This window comes from Symphalangus syndactylus, chromosome 5, assembly GCF_028878055.3.
Source record: "Symphalangus syndactylus isolate Jambi chromosome 5, NHGRI_mSymSyn1-v2.1_pri, whole genome shotgun sequence".
Classification (NCBI taxonomy): domain Eukaryota; kingdom Metazoa; phylum Chordata; class Mammalia; order Primates; family Hylobatidae; genus Symphalangus; species Symphalangus syndactylus.
Window position 1 is genome coordinate 49065257 of NC_072427.2, and position 22793 is coordinate 49088049.

Here is a 22793-nt window from a genome sequence, read left to right on the forward strand (position 1 = left end):
CCTTACGCGCACTATTTTAATCAATACTGAATGACATTTCCCAATTAAACAAACAAAAACGAAAAGCAAACTTTCCCCCAGTTAGGATTGGCCATCCAGCTCACTGATGGCACTCTGGGGTGGGGGATGCGAGGTCGTGCCCTCAGCCCTAACAGATAAAGATCACTTTTCAGAACCAGCCCCATGCAGAAACAAGCTCCCGCCACTGGAAGGCAGAGGGGACTCACGTGCCCAGACGTTCCTCATGCTTTTTACTGTCCTCTCTCCACACTTCAATGTCCAAAATGCCCATCCTGTCAGAGAAGTAGAGAAAGTCAAACTGTTCCTGACACTGCGGATTTGCTTTCTTACACAGTGTCTAGAAAACATGCAGTTATAATATTTATTTTATTTTATTTTGACAGATTCTCACTTTGTCGCCCAGGCTGGAGTGCAGTGGCATGATCTTGGCTCACTGCAAGCTCCGCCTCCTGGGTTCACGCCATTCTCCTGCCTCAGCCTCCCCAGTAGCTGGGACTATAGGTGGCCCGCCACCACACCTGGCTAATTTTTTGCATTTTTAGTAGAGAAGGGGTTTCACTGTGTTAGCCAGGATGGTCTCGATCTCCTGACCTTGTGATCCGCCTGCCTCAGCCTCCCAAAGTGCTGGGATTACAGGTGTGAGCCACCGTGCCCAGCCTTCTGAAAATATTTTTAATTATCTCACATATTTTAACCCAAATATCACATATTATGCTATTCTATTTCTGTAGCATTTCGAAAACTTTTACTTATCCTTTTCCTGCATTCTATGAAACATAGTTTGCTTATTTTCAAAATGAAAATGTCGTGCATTCAAATCTATGATTTAATAAGCTTTCCCTAGCTCTGAGTTACTATATTAAAATAAACTATACTAAGCAATTAAAACAATACCCACATTAATTGACTGCATCTATACAATTATTTTGCTTTCTGCTCCTTAATATAGTTAGGAAGGCTAAACATAAATTACTTCTACTTTTGTAAAATTTAAAGTGGGAAACAATTTTTTTTTATTTTAAAGATACCATGCTCCTATGGAAAGATAGAACTTGCCTTACTCTTATACCTCTGATTTCCCAGTTTTAACTGGACAAACATCTCTGTCATGCTTCCTCCTGAGACAGTCTTCCCTTCCAACAAAGTTATACTTATAATCCCATTCCAGAGTTGGTTTCTTTTCAAGGACTCAGAGAGCTGTAGGTTGCATATCAAAGAGGACTAAAGCAAAAAATAAAGATGACGTGTAAACTTGCTTATAATTCCTGAGAGTGACTTTGGTGATCACAGGAATTCCAACTTTCAATATTTGATTGTAAAAAATTCCCTCCCTGCCTGGTGAAAAGTGTTTTTTTCATTGGTTTTGCAAACCTGCTGTCACAGTTATGTGACTTCCTTCTCAAGCTTTGGAGTGGTAATAATATAGTGAAGGATGAGTATATAGAACACTTTGACTTGGCACTGGCCTGTGCTCCCACCCAGATGAGCTCTTTGGTGGCACTCCTTCGACTGGGCCTTTAGCTATTTTAATAGTGTGAGAGGAAGAAAGACATTCTGGGAAACAGAGATATTATAAGCAAAATCTCTCTGGGCATTCAGAAATAATGACTTTGAATTTATCCTTCACATTTGAATCTGTCTCCACTTCTCTTTATTCCTTGGGCTACTACCCAAAGCCCTTTACCATGTAAGATTCACTACTCCAAACAGAGCCTTCCATGGCCTCGCTGGCCAAATGAGCTTTGCAGATCTGGGGGGGTGGGGGGGAGGGAAGGGGGTGTATAAACTACATCTCACTGCACCTGGCACCCAGGAGGGGTTCAATAACTTAACTCTTATTTCCTTTTCTAAATTATATTACTCACACTCATACACGCCTTATAGGAAAAGGGCAAATGTCCTGTTATTAAATTGTAAATAGAGTAGCCACACTTCATTTTTTAATTTCCACTATGTAAATTTTCAAACATACACAAAGTTAAAGAGAAGAATACAATAAATCTCCATGTACTTAATCACCAGATTCACTGTCTTGCAAACCTTATTTTACCTATGCCTTCGTTCTTTTCTGGTTGAAATATCTTAAAGCGAAATCCATATTTGTTTTTACATAACCATCCGGTATGATCACACTCAATGGCGTTAACCATAAGTTGTTTAATCTATTAAATACACAGTGCATATTCACATGTCCCTGATGGTCTCAACCACGCCCTTTTATGGTTAGTTTGTCTGAGTTGGGATCCCCACATGATCCACATGCTGCATTTGGTTAGCAGAGTTCATTTACATTGTCCGTTAAATTAATGAAACGGCACAAGCATAGGCTTCTTTATTGAAGGAGAAATAAATGGGCTGAAGAATGTAAATGGTGCCGAGCATCATCGTCGAGCAATGAATTTCTAACACTATATATTCATTCCTGTCATCACTCACTATATCTTCCAGATCCTTCAGACACCAATTTGCTCGAACACCAGTTAGTCACAATTTATCACAACAAAGGGTGTGTCAGTACCATAGTCATTATACACCAGCTTACCTCATTGAACCCAGGCCACTCCACCACTCTCAATAAATGATGCAACAATGCCACACTAGGTATTTTGATCATTTATGACAACCTTAAACAAAATACAGTCAAGAAAACACATATTCCCAAACTTCATATCTGTATTAGCCCGTTTTCATATTGCTATAAAGAACTGCCTGAGACTGGGTCATTTATAAAGGAAAGAGGTTTAATTGATTCAGTGCAGCATGGCTGGGGAGGCCTCAGGAAACTTAATCACAGTGGAAGGTGAAGGGGAAGCAAGGTACCTTCTTCACAAGGCGGCAGGAGGGAGAAGTGCCGAGTGAAGTGGAAAGAGCCCCTTATAAAGCCATCAGATCTCGTCAGAACTCACTATCATGAGACAGCATGGGGGAAACCGCCCCCATGATTCAATTACCTCCACCTGGTATTTCCCTTGACAAGCGGGGGTTATGGAGATTGCAATTCAAGATGAGATTTGGGTGGGGACACAAGGTCTAACCATATCAATATCCATGTGGCTTTTCTCTTAAAACACACACACACACACACACACACACACACACACACACAGGTTTTGCAGGTGCTGAGACAGAACAGAAGGGGCAAATGAGGAAAGAATCTTAAAAAGAAATATCCTCTTCTCTGGTGAACATGAGTAATTCCTTCATACTTCATATATATAAATGAGAAAATATGTATAGGAATATTTGAACTATTTCATAAACTTTTATTATTGTATATGTTCCATCCAGAATAATATATGATCATTATTATTGTTATTATATATAAAAATAACATATTTTGGATATAACATATTCAATAAAGGTTTATTAAACAGTTAAAATTAAGTGATTTTGTATTGGTCATAAATACACACCATCACAATATATAAATGGATGTATCTGCATATATGCACATATATCTATATATGTCTACACAGGTATTGATATACATAATACATTTTATAACTTATTAGGTACATGGGCTAAAAACTTCTACCTTTAAAACAAAAATGAGATTTTGATTCATATATCCTGCTGCAATTCCTCCTTTTGCTTTTTTACTTCTTTTTTTTTCTTTTTGAGACGGAGTCTTGCTCTGTCTCCCAAGCTGGAGTGCAGTGGCACGATCTCTGCTCACTGCAAGCTCCACCTTCCGGGTTCACGCCATTCTCCCGCCTCAGCCTCCCGAGTAGCTGGGACTACAGGCGCCCACCACTGCGCATGGCTAATTTTTTTTGTATTTTTAGTAGAGATGGGGTTTCATCGTGTTAGCCAGGATGGTCTCCATCTCCTGACCTCGTGATCCGCCTGCCTCGGCCTCCCAAAGTGCTGGGATTACAGGCGTGAGCCACCACGCTCGGCCTCTTTTTTCTTCTTAAAATTTGACTTGCCAACCAACAAGCAAAAGCATGACCTGTCCCACGGCCATGCTTCAAAGTTCCGACAGATATATTACTCCCTAAACACTGCAACTATTTCAAAATCCTTTTTATAAAAATGGGAGTAATGTCCACAAAGGATCAAAGGGCATCCTACAGTCTGGCAATTGCTTAAGAAGAATGGCAGCACTTCCATGAAATATGCCCTAAAATAATTTTGCAGCTTGGTGTGTCCTAATTTCAAATTGGATGTTTATCTTGGAAAGGCTTATAACTTGTCCATAAAACAGCTCCACTTAGCTCTATGAGCTCTGTGAAAATGGAATCCAAAGTTGGTTATTAAGGGGGCCTCGAGATGGGTTCCATATGGCGGAACAGCGTGGGAGGGCAAGGCTAAGACCTGTATCAGGCGCGGCTTGGCTGGAGCTCCTGATCTAGACACTCGTTGCATTACACCATCACATCGGATTCTTGCTTGTCTTGTCCCTGGGAAATATCCACTTTCCATCAAAGCTTTTGTCTATCTCAGTCGGACTTTGAACATTTTAGTATTTAATGCTGTCACGTTTGATCTGATGGACTTGCTCTCTGCTGTCCAAGATTTTTCTCCCTCCTCCTAAAGGGAGGGCAGGAGAAGTATTTATTGCAGAGTTCACAGATAGAAAAGAACACAAGACCTTTATTCTACTTATTACACTCCAAATATTTCTGCACACCACTATAAGGTTATTTCTCTCTCTCTCTTTTTTTTTTTTTTTTTTTTTTTTAGACGGAGTCTGGCTCTGTAGCCCAGGCTGGAGTGCAGTGGCGCAATCTCGGCTCACTGCAAGCTCCACCTCCCGGGTTCATGCCATTCTCCTGCCTCAGCCTCTCGAGCAGCTGGGACCACAGGCACCCGCCACCAAGTCCGGCTAATTCTTTTGTATTTTTTAGTGGAGACGGGGTTTCACTGTGTTTTGCCAGGATGGTCTCGATCTCCTGACCTTGTGATCCACCCGCCTCGGCCTCTCAAAGTGCTGGGATTACAGGCGTGAGCCACCGCGCCCAGCCAGGTTATTTCTCAAATAAAGTTTCATCTGTGATCCACACATTCTGGAGGAGGTGTGTGTACTTTAAAGAAGTCTCTTAATTACTTCAACATTTCTCTTCCATACTTGATAGGTTTGATGAGGCCTCAGACCAGGGAGTCTGGGGTTGGGGGTAGGGCCCGGGCCATCTAATAGGTGCTTTCTTGCAGAGCTGGGCTCGCAAAAATCTTTTGTGCTCTTCAAACAGCCCCTTTTTCCCCCACAATAAATTGACTCATCTGCACTCACTCAGCTGAATAGCTTAGGTTTTCATGCCTGTGCCCGAGCCTATATATGAAATTTGTCATCTTAATGCAGCCTGGCTTGTGAAAGGAGAGAAGGAAATGACCCATCTCAGGGGAAACCAACCCCACCTGAACTGAAACAGACACCAGGAAATAGTGGAACGTTTCGGGGCCCTGACCCTAATTTCTCAGCAGACATAGTGGATGCAATACAGTACATCAAGGTTTTGTTATTTTTTTCCTTCCTTCCAAAGGATCAGACCTTTCGCTATTCCTATGTTGATTTATTCATCTGCTCTCTCTTTCTCAGCCCCCACCTCACCAAATCCCCACCCATTCTTCTAAAACAGAAAAGGTGACTTCCATCTAAGACCCTGGCTAGTTATTAATAGTGAAAACAAGGTGCGCTGTGCCACTTAGAAACATATTAACTTTTGTAAAAGAGCTTTGGAAACACTAATTTACTTCTCGTTCATGACAATCCCAAGGCAGAAAGGGAAGAAACTTTGAAGTGAGACTAAAATTATACCTGGTGGATTCAAACAGGTAGAGAATCTTTGTAAGTTTCTGATCTAGAAATAGACTCTAAAAACAGTGAAGGTACTGTCATTGCTGGAATACACAAAATGGACTATAGTTTGGTGGCATGCATTATTTGATGTTTTTGGCCTGGGGACATGCTGGGGAGATAGTGATGTGAATTGGCATGGCTGCAAAGGAAACTGAGGGAGGATGGACAGGTCAGCTTGGAGCCTCTTATCTGTCCCAGGCCAGGAAGAGTGGCAGAGAGGTCAAGAGGAAAGAAATCCTAAAAGGAGGGCATGAAGTCAGGAGCTGCAGCCACAGCCTGTGGCCATCAAAAGGAAGGTTACATTCAGGTAGGCGGCACTCCAGAACTATGCCAAGCAATACCCACAGTGTAATTCTCCAAAACATTCTCTTGCATATAACAAAATACCAATCAGCCAACCAGTAAAGATGGCAGTAAGAAAAGGCACTGACCAGAGCATACCTACCAGGTGCCAAATAATGTACTGGTACTCCGTATATAGCCTCAGAGACAGCAGTACAAACGTACCAGCGTTCCTGTGGTGCCAATGCATCTCATTTTCACTCTCATTAATTGTTTTTCCTAAGTCATTGTGGGAAAGTAGTCAATGGAAACAAATGCATTAAAAGAATCAACTTCGTAAGAAAAATGAGTAGCAAAGTCAGATTCCAACTATGTTGACCACTGATTTGAAAACTAAGAGAAAACATTGAGCCTATAAAATGTTTCGCTGAAATATTCCTTTCAAGCTTTTTCAACATGCAAAACTACTGTCCCTGTCAACAGTTTTTATCGCATGGCATGAGAAGATCCATATATCCATAGAACAGGCTCCCAGGGAAAATGCTTCTCTGCAGCGCCTCTCTATTACCTGAAGAGGACACTGGACCCATAAATTCTCCTAGACCTACACAGAAATCCTTGTGTGAGAATATAAAGAAAACCTTTTAAATTTCCCACATGTAAAAGTCCACAGAAGTGGCGATTTATACTTGTAGATGAAAACGGTATCAGTGGCTGGGTGCGGTGGCTCACACCTGTAATCCCAGCACTTTGGGAGGCCGAGGTGCGGGGATCACGAGGTCAGGAGATCAAGACCATCCTGGCTGACACGGTGAAACCCCGTCTCTACTAAAAATACAAAAAAATGAGCAGGGCGTGGTGGCGGGCACCTGTAGTCCCAGCTACCCGGGAGGCTGAGACAGGAGAATGGCATGAACCTGGGAGGCGGAGCTTGCAGTGAGCCGAGATCTTGCCACTGCACTCCAGCCTGGGCTACACAGCAAGACTCTGTCTCAAAAAAAAAAAAAAGTGTCAGTTCCAGAGATATGAATAATCTATGTGTACAAATACATTAGCTATAAAAACTTTGCATTAAATTTAATATTTTTAAATTATAAGATAAAATTTTCACTCAATTTTTGTACTTAAAAATTAGATTAAGAAAAAATTTTTAAGAAATAGTTAAAAACTGCATACAAAATGACTCTCAGATTTTAGGACCAGGAAAATGCTTCTAATGCATGTCCTACTATTTAAAAAATATATATATGAAGAGATAAAACGAGACAACAAAGGCCACGTGATTCAACAGGATTTTCTTTTTGCCGTGACCTGTAGGAAGCTCAAAGTTAAATGTTGGGCTTATGTGCAATACAGTATTAATTATCTTGCATTTCCTGAGTTACTTGTATAATCCTTCTAGCCTTCACTTCTCTATTTTTCTATGTCTATAAAATACTTTATAAGCACCCCTATCCAGGGCTGGGAGTAGTGTGCATCAGTGAGGCACAGGGCTCATCCTCCAGGTTCTGCAAGTGCAGGGCTGCTGCCTCAGCCTGGATGCTTTTTATTTTTATTTTTTATTATTATTGTTTTTTGGACGGAGTCTCCCTCTGTCACCCAGGCTGGGGTGCAGTGGCGAGATTCTTGGCTCACTGCAACCTCTGCCTCCCAGGTTCAAGCAATTCTCCTGCCTCAGCCTCCCAAGTAGCTGGGACTACAGGAGTGCATCACCACACCAGACTAAGTTTTTGTATTTTTAGTAGAGACGGGGTTTCATCATGCTGGCCAGGCTGTTCTTGAACTCGTGACCTCAAGTGATCCACCTGACTCAGCCTCCCAAAGTGCTGAGGTTATGATTACAGGTGTGAGCCACCGTGCCTAGCCCCAGATGCCTTTTTATGTTTTGCACCCAGAGCACCTCACTTGCCTCACCTTAATCCCAGCCCACCTCCATCACCTTACAGTTAGGAGCCAGAGCCATGGCCTCCAAGGCCTGCCCTTCCTTACATCTCCTGCTTTTTCTCCAATGATTCCCAGCATCTTTCTTTACATCCTAGTCCTTCCCAGTACTTCTCAAACTTGAAGACGCTTGACAGCCACCTGGAGGGCTGGTTCAAAAATGGCTGCGCCTCATTCCCAGAGTTTCTGATTGAAGAAGTCTGAGATGGGAGCCAGGAGTTGGATTTCTAACTGTTGCCAGCTGTGGCTGCTCCAGGGGACACACTGGAAAGCAAGCTGTTTAGAGCCCTACAATAAATAGTTTGGAGCTCTTACCATATGCCACATTATTTTATCCTGAAATGTTTCCATTCATTTCATCCTCCTTCTCATTTCATGAGATTCATTCCAGTCTTGTTTTTATCTGAGGGCTTCCCTGAGCCCAACACAGAGACCAGCGTCCAACCCACTCCACCCACCTGCAAGGCCAGGATAATGGTCTCATTGCACCCTTTGAATACCCCCATCACTAATTTTCATCTCTCCTACTTGCTCATCAATTCTGATGACTAAGTCTAATTCATCTTTGTATCCAAGGATAGGTTCTACCACAAGAGCATGTGCTTAATGAGAGGTTTTGGGGCAAAACTGAGTCAAACATCATTGAGAGGAGAGATTTGATGAGATGTTAAGGAAGTCATTCTCTCTGTCCCTCTGGTATGGAGTACATACAAGTTTTGAAAGTTCTGATAAATTGATAGCTTCACCCAAATATGGCTACAGTTTCCTGGAAGGAGAAAAGCCTCTAGAAGTCATTCTGTCCAGGTTAATACTGACCTCGACTTCATAATAAGGCATCAGAAGGATCAGGGTTAAGACATTCATCAGTGGGTCAGTGCAGTGCCACATTTAGATTGATTGATTGATGACAGATAAAACAGAGGTAGATGACAGAGACAGGTAGATTAGCTACATTAGATCATAGATGGAAAACAGACAAGCAAATAGTGATAGGTGTATAAGCACATAGATAAATGTGGCTGTTTTGAGTATGCAAGTCTCCAATCCTTTGGGTTTAACCAAGAAAATAAAAAGGCAAAAGTTGTTACTAGGAGTGGGCATTTGAATTCAGTTAAGAATGTATGAAAACGAAAAAACAGTACAGCAAACAAAAAGCACTTTATTAATTGAGGAATAATTCCAGGTACAACACACTTCTTTTAATTCCTCAAATGGACAATATTTCCTCCTGCAAGAGGGTTTTTCTTGTACTACTTCCTGGGCTGACACAGAAATAAGACATGTGAGTTCAATTAGAGAAAGTGGTACAGTGAGACAGTGCATTTACCTAGAAGATGACAGAAGTGGCATCTTTGAGTAGCTCCTTTTCAATCCCAAAATATATGACTACAGACAAAGCAATCAGCAAACTTCCTCCTGGTTCTCACCTGGACTTTGGACACAGAACAGTTCATTTGAGAGAGGGGGAGACAGAGAGAGAGGAGAGAGGAGGGAGAGGAGAAGTGGGGGGGGAAGAGGGAGACAGGGGAGGGGAAGAGGGAGAGAGGGGAGGGGAAGAGGGAGAGAGGGGAGGGAAGAGGGAGAGAGGAGAAGGCAAGAGGGAGAGAGGGGAGGGGAAGAGGGAGAGAGGAGAAGGGAAGAGGGAGAGAGGGGAGGGGAAGAGGGAGAGAGGGGAGGGGAAGAGGGAGAGAGGGGAGGGGAAGAGGGAGAGAGGGGAGGGAAGAGGGAGAGAGGGGAGGGGAAGAGGGAGAGAGGGGAGGGAAGAGGGAGAGAGGAGAAGGCAAGACGGAGAGAGGGGAGGGGAAGAGGGAGAGAGGAGAAGGGAAGAGGGAGAGAGGGGAGGGGAAGAGGGAGAGAGGGGAGGGGAAGGGGGGGGAAGAGGGAGAGAGGGGAGGGGAAGAGGGAGAGAGCGGAGGGAGAAGAGAGGGGAAGGGGAGGAGGAGAGAGGAGTGGGAGAGAGAGGGGAAGGGGGGAGGGGGAGAGAGAAAGAATCTACAACGGCCATTCAGGAGAGAAGGGAGGGGAAGAGGGAGAGAGGGGAGGGGGAGGGGGAGGGGAGAGGGAGAGATGAGAGGAGGGAGAGGGAGAAGGGAAGCAAGATTGAGTCCCTCCAAATTCTATGTTCTCTCATTGCACGTAGCCAGGTGGAGACCTGCTGATAGGAGTGCCTAGAGAATGTAGCTTGCAGAGGTCAGCCTTTGCAATAACAGAGAGGAACCAGAATAAAAGAATATAAAACCCAACAGGCCAACAATTGGCACTACTAGTTAATTAATTTCATACAGAAAAAAACAGTTATGCCAGTATAGGTCATGTTTCTTACTTTAGACAGCAGACATATTGATACATACAACAGTGGGTCAAAAGAGAGGCTATATAAGAGTATGTACTTATCTCAGTGAAAATGCATCTAAAGTAAAGAAAATCCATAACCAAATAGCCATTGTAGTCAGAGATAACACCTATACACACCCAAATAATAGCAGAGGGGTGTGATGTGTGTGTGTGTGAGAAAGAGAATATGTGCAAAGTTTCTGAACACAATCAGTAATTTGTCAAAGCCATTTTTTATCATTGCTTTTTTTGTCTTTATATTAGACTATTTGATGTGAGATAAATAACCATTGTTAATATTTTTTAGCTCTCTAATTGTTACACAAATTAGAAAAGAGAGAAATAAGGTTTGGAAACAGATCTAGTCACACCAAAGATTGTATATAGTAAATACATAAAGAGAACTAGGTGTCTAATTCAACCCTATTAAATCAAATTCCCAATTCTTATTTAAATGCCCATTTTAAAAAGCTTTTGGGTGAAATCTGAACCTATTTTTAAAGACAATCTTATTGAATTTACTATGTTGAAATCCAGCACAGAATAGTTAGAAAACAGTTGAAAAAAGAATCTACAAAGGCCATTCAGGAACCTTTTGGGTGACGCAAAATCAGAAATTGATGGCATTAAGAAGCAATTACCTAAATAAAGTTATTATAAGAAAAAGATTCTAGATTCTAAGTTATTATAAGAAAAAGCCAATGATATTTTTAGGTAATACATTACTTAGGGCTAGTAAAATTTTCAATACTCATAGCTAAGTAATCTTCCTTATGTCAAATTATTACATAATATTAAATACAATGTGGAAATCCTGAACTAGAACCTTATAGTTTAAAAATACCAAAAGATAGGCTGACCAGGGTCTTTTAGCACTTTTACAGATTGTTAATCAAGTGTCTATAAAGTCTCCATTTCCATATGCCAAATTAGACACCACCTGACTTTTCTCTTTAGAACTGCACATTCTCAGAAGCAAAAAGTCAACATAATTGAAATTTCTAGCAAAATGTAACTTGCGTGCCTTGAATAAGAGCATAAGTAGCTTTCAAAAGTAAATAAAGTAAACTCTATTTATCTAGGATTTTATTAAATACGTATACTCAGGATGGGCATGTATTACATCCCTGCACCCAGTGCACTGAAGTCAAACTCGAGAAACTACCATAATGGCAAAAAAAGCAAAAAAAACCAAACAGCTCAGTTCTAAGACACAGCTCTGAAGTATACATATAAATACTGCTCTCCGGGATCTTCTGTTCCCATCATCTTTTTGATGACTTTATCCAGGCCGTCAACATTTTTTCTATGCCTCCTCATTCCTTTGGCCGTTCTTCCATAACCTCTCCTGTCCTCCCTAGACTCCATTATTCTCCCAGCTCACTATTTTTCTTTCTAGCCTTTATGTTCTTCCACAAACTGCCAGTGCTCTTCCATAGACCAAAGCTCCCTAACTAAAGATGGTTATGAATGTACAGTACCAGTGTTTCAGTGCAGCGGCAGAATCAATAAATGAGAAAACACTGCTTTGTCAGGCTCCACCAAAGCATTCTGGGAAACTTCACTGCTTTGGGTGGTTACAGAAACTTTTTTTTTTTTTTTTTTTTGAGACGGAGTTTCGCCCAGGCTGGAGTGCAGTGGCACTACTGGATATTAATATCAGGGTTTTTGGTGGGGGCTTTTTTGTGTGTATTTTCCTGGAATAGTGACAGATCTTTTCACCCAAACCAACCACCAAAATTAATTACCATATTTTAGGTACACAGGGCCATTTAGGACCCTTTGACGGATAGTAACTCATTTTTTTTTTTTTTTTTGAGATGGAGTCTCGCTCCATCGCCCATTCTCCTGCCTCAGCCTCCAGAGTAGCTGGGACTACAGGGGCCTGCCACCACGCCCGGCTAATTTTTTTGTATTTTTAGTAGACACGGGGTTTCACCGTGTTAGCCAGGATGGTCTTGATCTCCTGACCTCGTGATCCCCGCACCTCGGCCTCCCAAAGTGCTGGGATTACAGGCATGAGCCACCGCGCCCGACCTTACTTGACTTTTTATAACAATTATGCAGGATAAAGCATGTAAAGAAATTATCGGAAAATGACTATTACTATTCACTTCCTACAGTGCTACCAACTACCATATATTGAGTGTCTCTACCCAATTCCAAGCACCATATTTGATAATTTCAATCTTCACAACCCTATAAAACAGACACTCTTTTTATCCTTGTTTCACATATGAGGAAGTTACAGCTTAGAGAGTTTAAATAATTCTTTTCATTCACCAGACCACTGGTGGAGCTGGGATTCAAATCCAGGCAGTCTGAGAATAGAGCCCATCATTTTAGCTACTATTTTTTTATTTTTGCTGTGCAAAAACACACAGCTGTCAGTCTTCCAGCCAGTGTCCTCCCTTCTGCCTGTACCATTCTCATATACATTTAAGTCCCTGGACACAAGAGTAAATTCATAAACATTTTGCACATACTGAGATTTTTGTCAGCTTGGTTCTAAAGCAACCTACCTCAAAGATGATTGGAAGAAAAATGGATAAAAAACTGAGAATCTAAACTGAAATATCTCCACCAGAGTTTAAATTAAAATGGAAATTTATAAACAAATTATCTCATTCAAATAATCTACTGATTTCCAGTCCCAAGTGCTAGTCATTCTCACTTAAAATCCCAATATAAAAATGTTTTAACTATTAACTCAAACTCAATGAAAAGAACTAAGATTCTGATAATCTGTTATACCCCAAGGGCTCACACTATGCACTGTTAGCTGAATAACCACACATGGCCCAGAATAAAGTGTTCCTCAATTAATTTTCTTTGATCAAATATATAAATGGAAAAAAACTACCAATCAGAACAGGTAAGACTAGGCAGAGTTTTCTATATTTCCATTTTCTATATATGTAATATATACATACACACATTTATCTCCATATGTGTATATATATGTATTCATATATGTGTGTATATATGTATATATGGATGTGTACATACATGTGTCCATATATATACACATGCATATATATTTATCTCCATATCCATATTTATGGAGATAAATATATGTGTATGTGTATGTGTATGTATATATGGAGATAAATATATGTGTGTATATATAAATACATGTGTATATATGGAGATAAATATGTACACATGTATATATATGAAGATAAATACATGTGTATATATAGGAGATAAATATATGTGTGTATATATGGAGATAAATATATATGTGTGTATATATATGTGAAGATGAATATGTGTGTGTGTATATATATGGGGTTAAAAATATATTTGTGTGTATATATATATTATCAATGTATTGTATACTAGGCTTCTGCCAGACAAAGACCAAAGAAAATAAGGAAGCACATGAGTGAGCGGACAGGACAGACATTCTGACAAAGTCTTCCACATGAGAGGTGAGGGAGCCAGAGAAAACCAGGCCCACATTAAGAGGAAACTGTGGTATTCTTAAGCCCTGAAAAGACAGTCTCTTTGAGATCTTTTATAAAAACAGCTCCAAGCTGTATCTAGTATTAACTGTTCTGCAATTTGAAATAAATTGAAACGAAAATGGCATTATGTTAAAACTCCAAATATTGACAATATTGAATATCTTTTAAGTGTAAATATTACTGTTAAAAATAATCTAATATGCTATAGAAAAATTCACAAAGGCAGTCATTTAAATATGCAGCTATTTTCATGGAGAAATCAGTTACCTTTACAAACCTCACTTGAATATATAAGAAATTTTTTGAAGATAACAGCTGGCAAGTTGTCAACCACATGACAAATGATACCTATTTACGTTACGTGCTATAACCTGGCCCCCGGCTCAAGTCACCGGTCACCTACTGTACATGCTGACACTGAACCCAGAGTCATAGATGCAGCAGCAATGCTGTCAAGACTTAGAAGCTAAAGAAAATCCCTGCTTCTTTAGGTGGAATGAGAAAAAATGCTTTTATTTTCAACATTAATTTAAGACATTTTAACACTAAAATATCTCTTTTAATGAGGTCCCAAGTGTCAACAATGCCACTTTTTAAAAAGAAGTAATAAAAGGAATTCAAATTAAAAACAGCAGATATTTAGTTGAATCTTTGAAAAGGCAATTGAAAAGTCACACTACAGTCTCTCTACTGCTTTAACCTATCTTCTGTGAGTTTACTAGTAAATCAGTCATTATTTTCATCATAAAAAAAACTACAACTAAAAGCATAAGTGAGGTCAAAATGAAAAATATTCTCCCCATCCACCCCACCGCCTCAATTCAAGAAGCATTACTGGAGACCTAATTATAAATAGGCTTCATATTTTTACGTTGGATTATAAACATGCTAAATTGTATCATCTTTAAAAGCAGGTATTTTAATTGGCTTTAAAAATGCTTTTCAACTAAGTCATAATCAAAGATGCTTTTGTTCTAATACAGCCTTAGAATTATAAAATATAAACCCAAATAAAATAAGATTATGATTCGTATCCACATTTTTGCTCATAAGAAGAGTCCCAATCATATTGTGACAAAATCTAATGCTTCGCTGATGTTACAGACATCTTTGATAGGTACTGTATCAACTAGAAATTTCCATGTACTAGACCAGTGAACATTAAAATTTGTGTCTTCTCAAAAGAACTCCCAATGGAAAACTTGGTAGCTAAAAGTAAAAAAAGAAAGAAGAAATCAAAATGCTGCAAATGTATGCCTGATCATCTTAATAACAGAAAAGAAATAATTCCTTAACGAATTTCCTTTCCAGTGCTTCAAAAAAGAGCACTGTATTAAAAAACAGATATTTTAAGACTCCATAACATGTTTCACCCCCCTAAAATAATTGCAAAAATAATCAGTCGTCTGCTAGCTATCAAAGGACAATTGCAATGAGCTGCTTACACAGGACAAAATGAGCCGTTTCAAAAGACACTTACATGTCTCTTGAAATCACCCTGTTTTACCACTAGGTTCAAATTTAAGATGATCACTCCCATGTCGTCTTCTAAACTGTTTGGATATTCCAGTTTTAAAATATGTTCGGTTGTTCTAAAAGCAAAAAGCAACAAATAATGCTACCATGTATTACAAGATTGTATTGACCTACACGCCTCAGGAGCTTATGGTAAAAGTGTCCTACCTCTGAATAAGGATTAGACACAATGTTAAGAAATCACAAAATTTAGTGAAAATAAAACAATTATATTCAAGGTGGAGAACCTGTTTGGCATCCTTTAATTCAACAGTTGGTTAACTGATCCCCCTCCCCTACCACCCAAATAAAATGTAAACACTTGTTTTAATTTTAAGTTAGGTTAATGAAACTGAATATTAACAAATGAAAGTATGAAATCCAATACACACTTTGCATTATAAAATACTTAACATCTGACAAATATATTTGGCACCTAGAAAGCAAAAATCCTTAAAAATACACTGAGAGTTATAACACTTTAAAGTTCTCTTTCATTTGTTCAGATATGATGTTTTTGTCATTTGACCTCAACAAGCACCATTTAACATTATCATGAGTTCCCTCTAAAATTCATCAATTACAATTACAAAGTAAAAATACGGTACCTGTTAAGCTCAAGATCACTGAGAATGACAAATGCAGAACCCATGAAATCAGATGTGGTTAAATCTCAATCATATACCTACAAAGAGGGCAGAGGTCAATAACACATTATTATAGTAAACCAACCGAGTTTATCAAATTATTAACAAATGCAATAGGTTGGAAATTTTGAAATCAGCCTTTCAGATCCTGAAATACTTTGCATAGTATAGTTAAAGAGAAATTTAGTCAAGCCAATGCAGAAAACAAAATTATTCAGTCTTGCCCATTTTGCCTACTATGATCAAAATAGCAGCAACAATTTCTTTTAAGGCAGTATTTATATCCATTGAAATGCACAATGGACCACGCTCTGTAGTTTAAATAGTCTGTCATTAAAATTTAATATTTTCCACAGTGAGCAGATCTGCCAATTAAATAGAAATTTGCTAAATTTTCTATAGCAATCTCATCCTGCACTCAACTCATGCAGTTTTAATCCAGATGTTGTAGCAATTGGTGCTTACAACTGGTGGCTTGAAGCTCTATTAAGTATAAAGATATTCCTAATGAGAAAGGCTTTAGTACTTGTTGCCACTGCACTACCAGTAATAATTCTTCCACATTTGGTAGATTTAAATACAATCAATGTCTATAGATAGATATTATTTTCACTCTAATTTTCACTGGAGTACATCTCATTGAAGAGAAACATACAGTTTCAACAAACAGTATAAGGAATTTCTCCTATATTAATATTTTTAATCTGGCCTAATAAAAGAATTAATTTTGGCAAGTTCACTTCTAAGAGGACATGAGAAACTGCTGAGAAATGTTTTTAATAAAGGAGCAGATTTGAAAGCCATCTGTGATTACCTTCACACGTAGCTTTTGATCAAGGCTTTGTATTGGCAATACAACTGTTTCATCCCAAACTGGGTTCAAGTTCTTATATACGACTCTACTTTTGTACAGTGCCTTCCCAGTCAGCTTAAATTGCACATAAGGATCACTTGTGCCTTTAAAAGAAAAAGGAAACAAGACAGAATTTTAAAATACATGTAAAAGCCTGGGACCTTCATTAAATAAAGATCCTTTCCCCACTCCTAAGGCTAATGTCTCCCTGCACAGAGATTAAAGGCCTCAAAGGTGGAGGATGGAGGGAGACATAAAACAATTTGGGGTAAATGAATGATTCTTTTTTCCCTTTAGTGGTAGAATATAAATGGGCTCCTCGAATATTTTTGTTTTGTTTCATTGTGGGTGGGTCACCCCTACACTACTCGCAAAAATTCAAGAAGTAAAATCCACCAGCACCAGCTAACAGGGTCAGAAGTCCTACAGAGAAACCACCCCTCCTAGGAACCGCAGCAAGTCAGTGAAAAGTGAAAGAAATCGGTTTCAAATATTTCGCCAGATGGCTGATTCAACAGAATCTTGTACTTGAAAATATAATCATAATAAATAAATCTCTGGAATCACTGGCTTGAAACATGGCACTATGCGGCTACAAGTGAAACTGGAGGCGTAGAGATTAAATTGACAAAGTTGCCATTCTTTGCTGCCTCGCCGCACCTGCACTAAAGCAGCCAACACTGTCTCAGCCAGGCCAGCTGAACTCCACATCAGCCAGGCCCTCAGCTGGCCTCAGCGCTCACACCGCTGACCCGCCGGGATCCTCCCTGGGAGCTTTGAAACAGACGCCAAAAGGGCTGGGCACAGTGGTTCACGCCTGTAGTCCCAGCACTTTGGGAGGCCGAGGTGGGCGCATTCACGAGATCAGGAGATTGAGACCATCCTGGCTAACACGGTGAAACCCCGTCTCTACTAACAATACAAAAAAATTAGCCGGGCATGGTGATGGGCGCCTGTAGTCCCAGCTACTGGGGAGGCTGAGGCAGGAGAATGGCGTGAGCACGGGAGGCGGAGCTTGCAGTGAGCCGAGAATGTGCCACTGCACTCCAGCCTGGGGGACAGAGCGAGGCTCCGTCTCAAAACAAAAACAAAAACAAAAACAAAAAAAATTAATAATGTCCCTCCAGTTACTCTGCCCAAAGCAAAAAGAAGGGCTGATGGCAGGAGAATAGCGTGAACCTGGGAGGCGGAGCTTGCAGTGAGCCGAGATCGTGCCACTGCACTCCAGCCTGGGTGACAGAGCAAGACTCCATCTCAAAAAAAAAAAAAAATAGTGAAGGAGAGAAGGAGACCCAAAATGTCTAGAGTGGTGTGGTGCCGAGCATGCATTTCAATCCATCCAGAGATTAAGGGAAGAACATATAATGAGAAATAAAGTTGTAAAAAACAGATTTGAGTTAGAGCCCCAAGTACCCTATAAAAGCAAAATAAGGAGTTCAGTTTATAATCTGTAATAAATACAGGTGTTTTATTTTCCTCTTCTCTTGTCTTTTTTTAATTTTTAAGAAAGGTAGTATAGGCACACAACTCTGAAAGGGAAGAAAAGTAAAATCTCTACCCTAGTGCGGGTTCGCTGATTCTCATTTATCTAATATACCCACCATAAATAGTTTCTTGGGCATTCTACAGGAAAAAAAATATAAGAATTGTTTTTAGTGGACTCATGCTTTCACAATTAACATTCCTTGGAGCTCTGCTCATACCAGCAGTATAGATCCACTGTTTTTTTTTAAAACTAACTGCATTGTGTTAGTTTATGTAACTAGTTACTAAATAATGGTGATTAATATCTTTTCCACTTTTATTAACTAGTACAAACAATACTGCAATAGACATCCTTCTATAATTATCTTGGAGTCCGTAAGTGATAATATTCAGAGGAAAATTTTAACAATGAAACTGCTGGAGAAATGAATATGAGGGGCCCATGATTTTGTCCTTTGCTGATGGATTAAAATGAGCCCCTTTATTATGGAAGTCAATCAGCCATTGACTATAAGTCTTGTCAGAATTTGTTGAGACTTACGTTATTTCTGGCAATAAGGGATTTTCATTTTTATTTCATCAAATTTTCCTAAGTTGTATCTATGGTTTTGTAGTTTAACATCCTGTTTAGAAGCAATGTTGTCACTACAAATGGTTTTTTTGTTGTTGTTGGTTTTTTGTTTTTTTTTTTTTTCCGAGACGGAGTCTCCCTCTGTCGCCCAGGCTGGAGCACAGTGGCGCCATCTCGGCTCACTGCAAGCTCCGCCTCCCGGCTTCACGCCATTCTCCTGCCTCAGCCTCCCAAGTGGCTGGGACCACAGGCACCCGCCACCACGCCCCGCTAATTTTTTGTATTTTTAGTAGAGACGGAGTTTCACTGTGTTAGCCAGGACGGTCTCAATCTCCTGACCTCGTGATCTGCCCGCCTCGGCCTCCCAAAGGCTGGGATTACAGGCGTGAGCCACCACGCCCAGCCTGTCACCACAAAATTTTAAATTAATTCAGCTATGTTTTCTTCCACTGATTTTATAGTCTTTCTTTTTTTTACACCACTTAAGCCTTTGGCTCATCTGGAATTATTTTAGTATGAAGAGGGAAGGAAATTCAGTTTCACTCACTAGCAGCAGGGTAAAGTGTTTGGAGCCAAGGTTTAGAAATATAAATCTGACAGCACCTTATAATTTAGAATAAAGAAGAAAGAAGGTAAAGCTAGGAAACCTGGTAGCTGAGAAAATACAGCAACAGGGAGTTGAGGACTGAGGAGAAAGCTGGGACCAGACCACAAGAAGGACCTGCTTAAGGTTTCGGAAAGAGCCCTAAAAAGCGCTTCCATAGAACTTCATCTCCAGAGACACCCCATGGACGGGAAAGGGTACGTGATGCAAACCATTTAGAAAAGCTGCTTACCGTTGGCCAGGCGCGGTGGCCGCCTGTAATCCCAGCACTTTGGGAGGCCGAGGCGGGCGGATCACGAGTTCAGGAGATCGAGGCCATCCTGGCTAACACGGTGAAACCCTGTCTCTACTAAAAATACAAAACATTAGCCCGGCGTGGTGGCGTGTGCCTGTAGTCCTTCCCAGCTACTCGGGAGGCTGAGGCAGGAGAACGGCGTGAGCCCGGGAGGCAGAGCTTGCTAAGTGAGCCGAGATGGCGCCACTGCGCTCCAGCCTGGGCGACAGAGGGAGACTCTGTCTCAAAAAAAAAAAAAAAGAAAGAAAGAAAAAAGAAAAACTGCGTACTATTTCCTAGCCTAGAACTTTCATAACATAGCGTAAAATATTAAACTATGCTAAGAAATGCAGTACAGACAAATGACAGGCTGGATGCAGTGGCTCATGCCTATAAATCCCAGCACTTTGAGAGGCCAAAGCAGGAGGATCACTTGAGGCCAGGAGTTTGAGACCAGCCTGCGCGACACGGCAAGACCCCGTCTCCACCAGAAAAAAAAAAAAAAAAAAGTTGTTTCAAAAAATTAGCTGGTTGTGGTTGCAGGTGCCTGTGGCCCTAGCTACTCAGGAAACGGATGCAGGAGAATTGCTAGAGCCCAAGATTTAGAGTTTACGGTGAGCTAGGATTATGCCACCGCACTGTAACCTGGCTAACGGAGCAAGACCCTGTCTCTCTAAACAAACAAAAAAAACACCTTAAACTTTTCTACTCCATATTTTACAAATTTATTTAAATATAGTAAACATTATTTGGACCACCTATGAGTGTATTATTAAATTTCTTCAAATCAAAGCTCCTGGAAGGTAAGACTAATGCCCAGAGGTGCCTAATATGCCTGGTAGATGGATTATACTTATGTGATGAATGAATGAATAAATTTTGAAGTTAGATAGACATGGTGAATTAAAATCTCAGGCTTTCCTTTTACTAACTGTGTAACTGTGGGCCATTTACTCGATTTCCTTATGCTGTAGATCTTCACTTGTAAGATAGAAAACTACCAACTTCAAGGGATTATTTTGAGAACTGAGTGATCCGATACACTTCAATGATAGCAGGCTTCAGCCATTTGCTGAGAATGTCTCACTAGTGCTACTAAGTATTACTACTCAAGTTATAAAGGGGAAGAGTGTATGACAATGCATGCAGCAATAATTAAATATTCATTTATTTTACTTTAATTTTCCAAGTTAATGTACACTGATTTGTTTCTATAGTATTTCTTCTATTGCCACCTCTAAAGGTGTGAAAATTATATCATATTCTCTTAAGTTTGATAAAAAATTCCTTATCTTGCTTCTCACAGGGATTCTGTGTGATTTGAGAAAATTTCCGTAAAATAATCTGAGCTGTCCTAGAAGGAAAGAGCTGTATAAAAACTAAAAATCACTAAGTCCTCCTAAGGACTTTCTACTTCCTTACCTACTGTTGTATTCACTGAGGATTTCAGAGCACTTCGGAGATATAATTGATACAAATAACAGGCAGCTCAGTAAGGACCCACGGCAACTCAAGTCTGTCATCAGGAAAGAGTCACTAAGAACCATAGAATTTGAAGATTTTGATCTCCCCTTCATTTTACTTATCATCTTTAGGAACTCTTACCACCTTGAGAGTGCTATGAAGAACATGGCTGGTACCAATACAAATGGTAAATAGAAACAGAAAATATCACATTGAATGGCTCAAGAACAATTGTCATATGGAAGTAAAATAAACCTATAATACAGCTCTAATTATAAACAACTTCTCTTTGCTTTTTTTTGACATAACTCATAGCTATAGAAAAGGTTAATATGCTGATATGTACTTAGACTTTATATGCTTAAATGTACACGCACGCACATACTTATCACAAATAGGGATCAGTCTTTATACAGTATTATTCACCTGCTTTCTTCAATTAATAAGACATCAGAATCCTTATACGCCCATATATATGTACATATGGTTTTTTTTTCCCCCAAGACGGAGTCTTGCTCTGTGGCTCAGGCTGGAGTGCAGTGGCATGATCTTGGCTCACTGCAACCTTCTCCGCCTCCTGAGTTGGAGCAATTCTCCTGCCTCAGCCTCCCAAGTAGGTGAGATTACAGACGCCCACCATCACGCCCAGCTAATTTTTGTATTTTTAGTAGAGACGAGGTTTCACCATGTTGGCCAGTCTGGTCTTGAACTGCTGACCTCGTGATCTGCTTGCCTTGGACTCCCAAAGTGCTGGGATTACAGGCATAAGCCACCATGCCCAGCCCATAAATATATTTCTAAGATTCAATTTAATGTTCACTTTATGTGTATGTCTGTGCATATATATGTACCAACTTGCTATGCAACATTTTTTAAAAACTAGCATTCCTAATGTAGACTAAAAATCCACTGTGTTGAATACAAAAGCATTATTTGCAGGAAAAGCTTACTTATTTGCTATCAGCAAAGCATGTTTTCCAAGTTATAAAATTTAGCTGTGCAATTTCTCCAAAAGAAATGTCTTTAACTTGAAAAGTTTTCTAATTAAATGTATTTCCCAAAGTAGTTGCTTGCTCATGAAAGGAAATTATCACCATATTTTTACACTAAGTTTGCATTTTGGAATATCTGATAACTTTCTTTGGGAGAGCTTAAAATTTCAAATTCAAGTCAACAATTATTGACGGGTCTTTAGGGACACTGTGCTGCACATATGAAACTCCAACAGCAAAAATAGTATTTGGAAAGATAAAAAGTACATATCTTGGCCGGGCGCGGTGGCTCATGCCTGTAATCCCAGCACTTTGGGAGGACGAGGCAGGCAGATCATGAGGTCAGGAGATCGAGACCATCCTGGCTAACACAGTGAAAACCCGTCTCTACTGAAAATACAAAAAAAAATTAGCTGGGTGTGGTGGCGGGTGCCTGTAGTCCCAGCTACTCAGGAGGCTGAGGCAGGAGAATGGCGTGAACCCAGGAGGTGGAGCTTTCAGTGAGCCGAGATAGTGCCACTGCACTCCAGCCTGGGCGAC

At 40.1% G+C, this 22793-nt stretch overlaps 1 long non-coding RNA gene across 2 annotated transcripts; it reads right to left on the bottom strand.

Annotated features, from left to right (window-relative positions):
- Positions 1-229: 229 nt before the first annotated feature.
- On the bottom strand, positions 230-20028 carry LOC129481766 (uncharacterized). 2 transcript variants are annotated; one of them, XR_008657504.2, is made up of 4 exons: positions 19756-20028; positions 16825-16967; positions 15972-16048; positions 230-293 (listed from the first exon to the last, which is right to left on the bottom strand). It is a non-coding gene; the product is annotated as an uncharacterized lncRNA (long non-coding RNA). The 2 variants fall into 2 exon arrangements; XR_010121040.1 differs by lacking the exon at positions 230-293 and adding an exon at positions 15227-15440.
- Positions 20029-22793: the final 2765 nt, after the last annotated feature.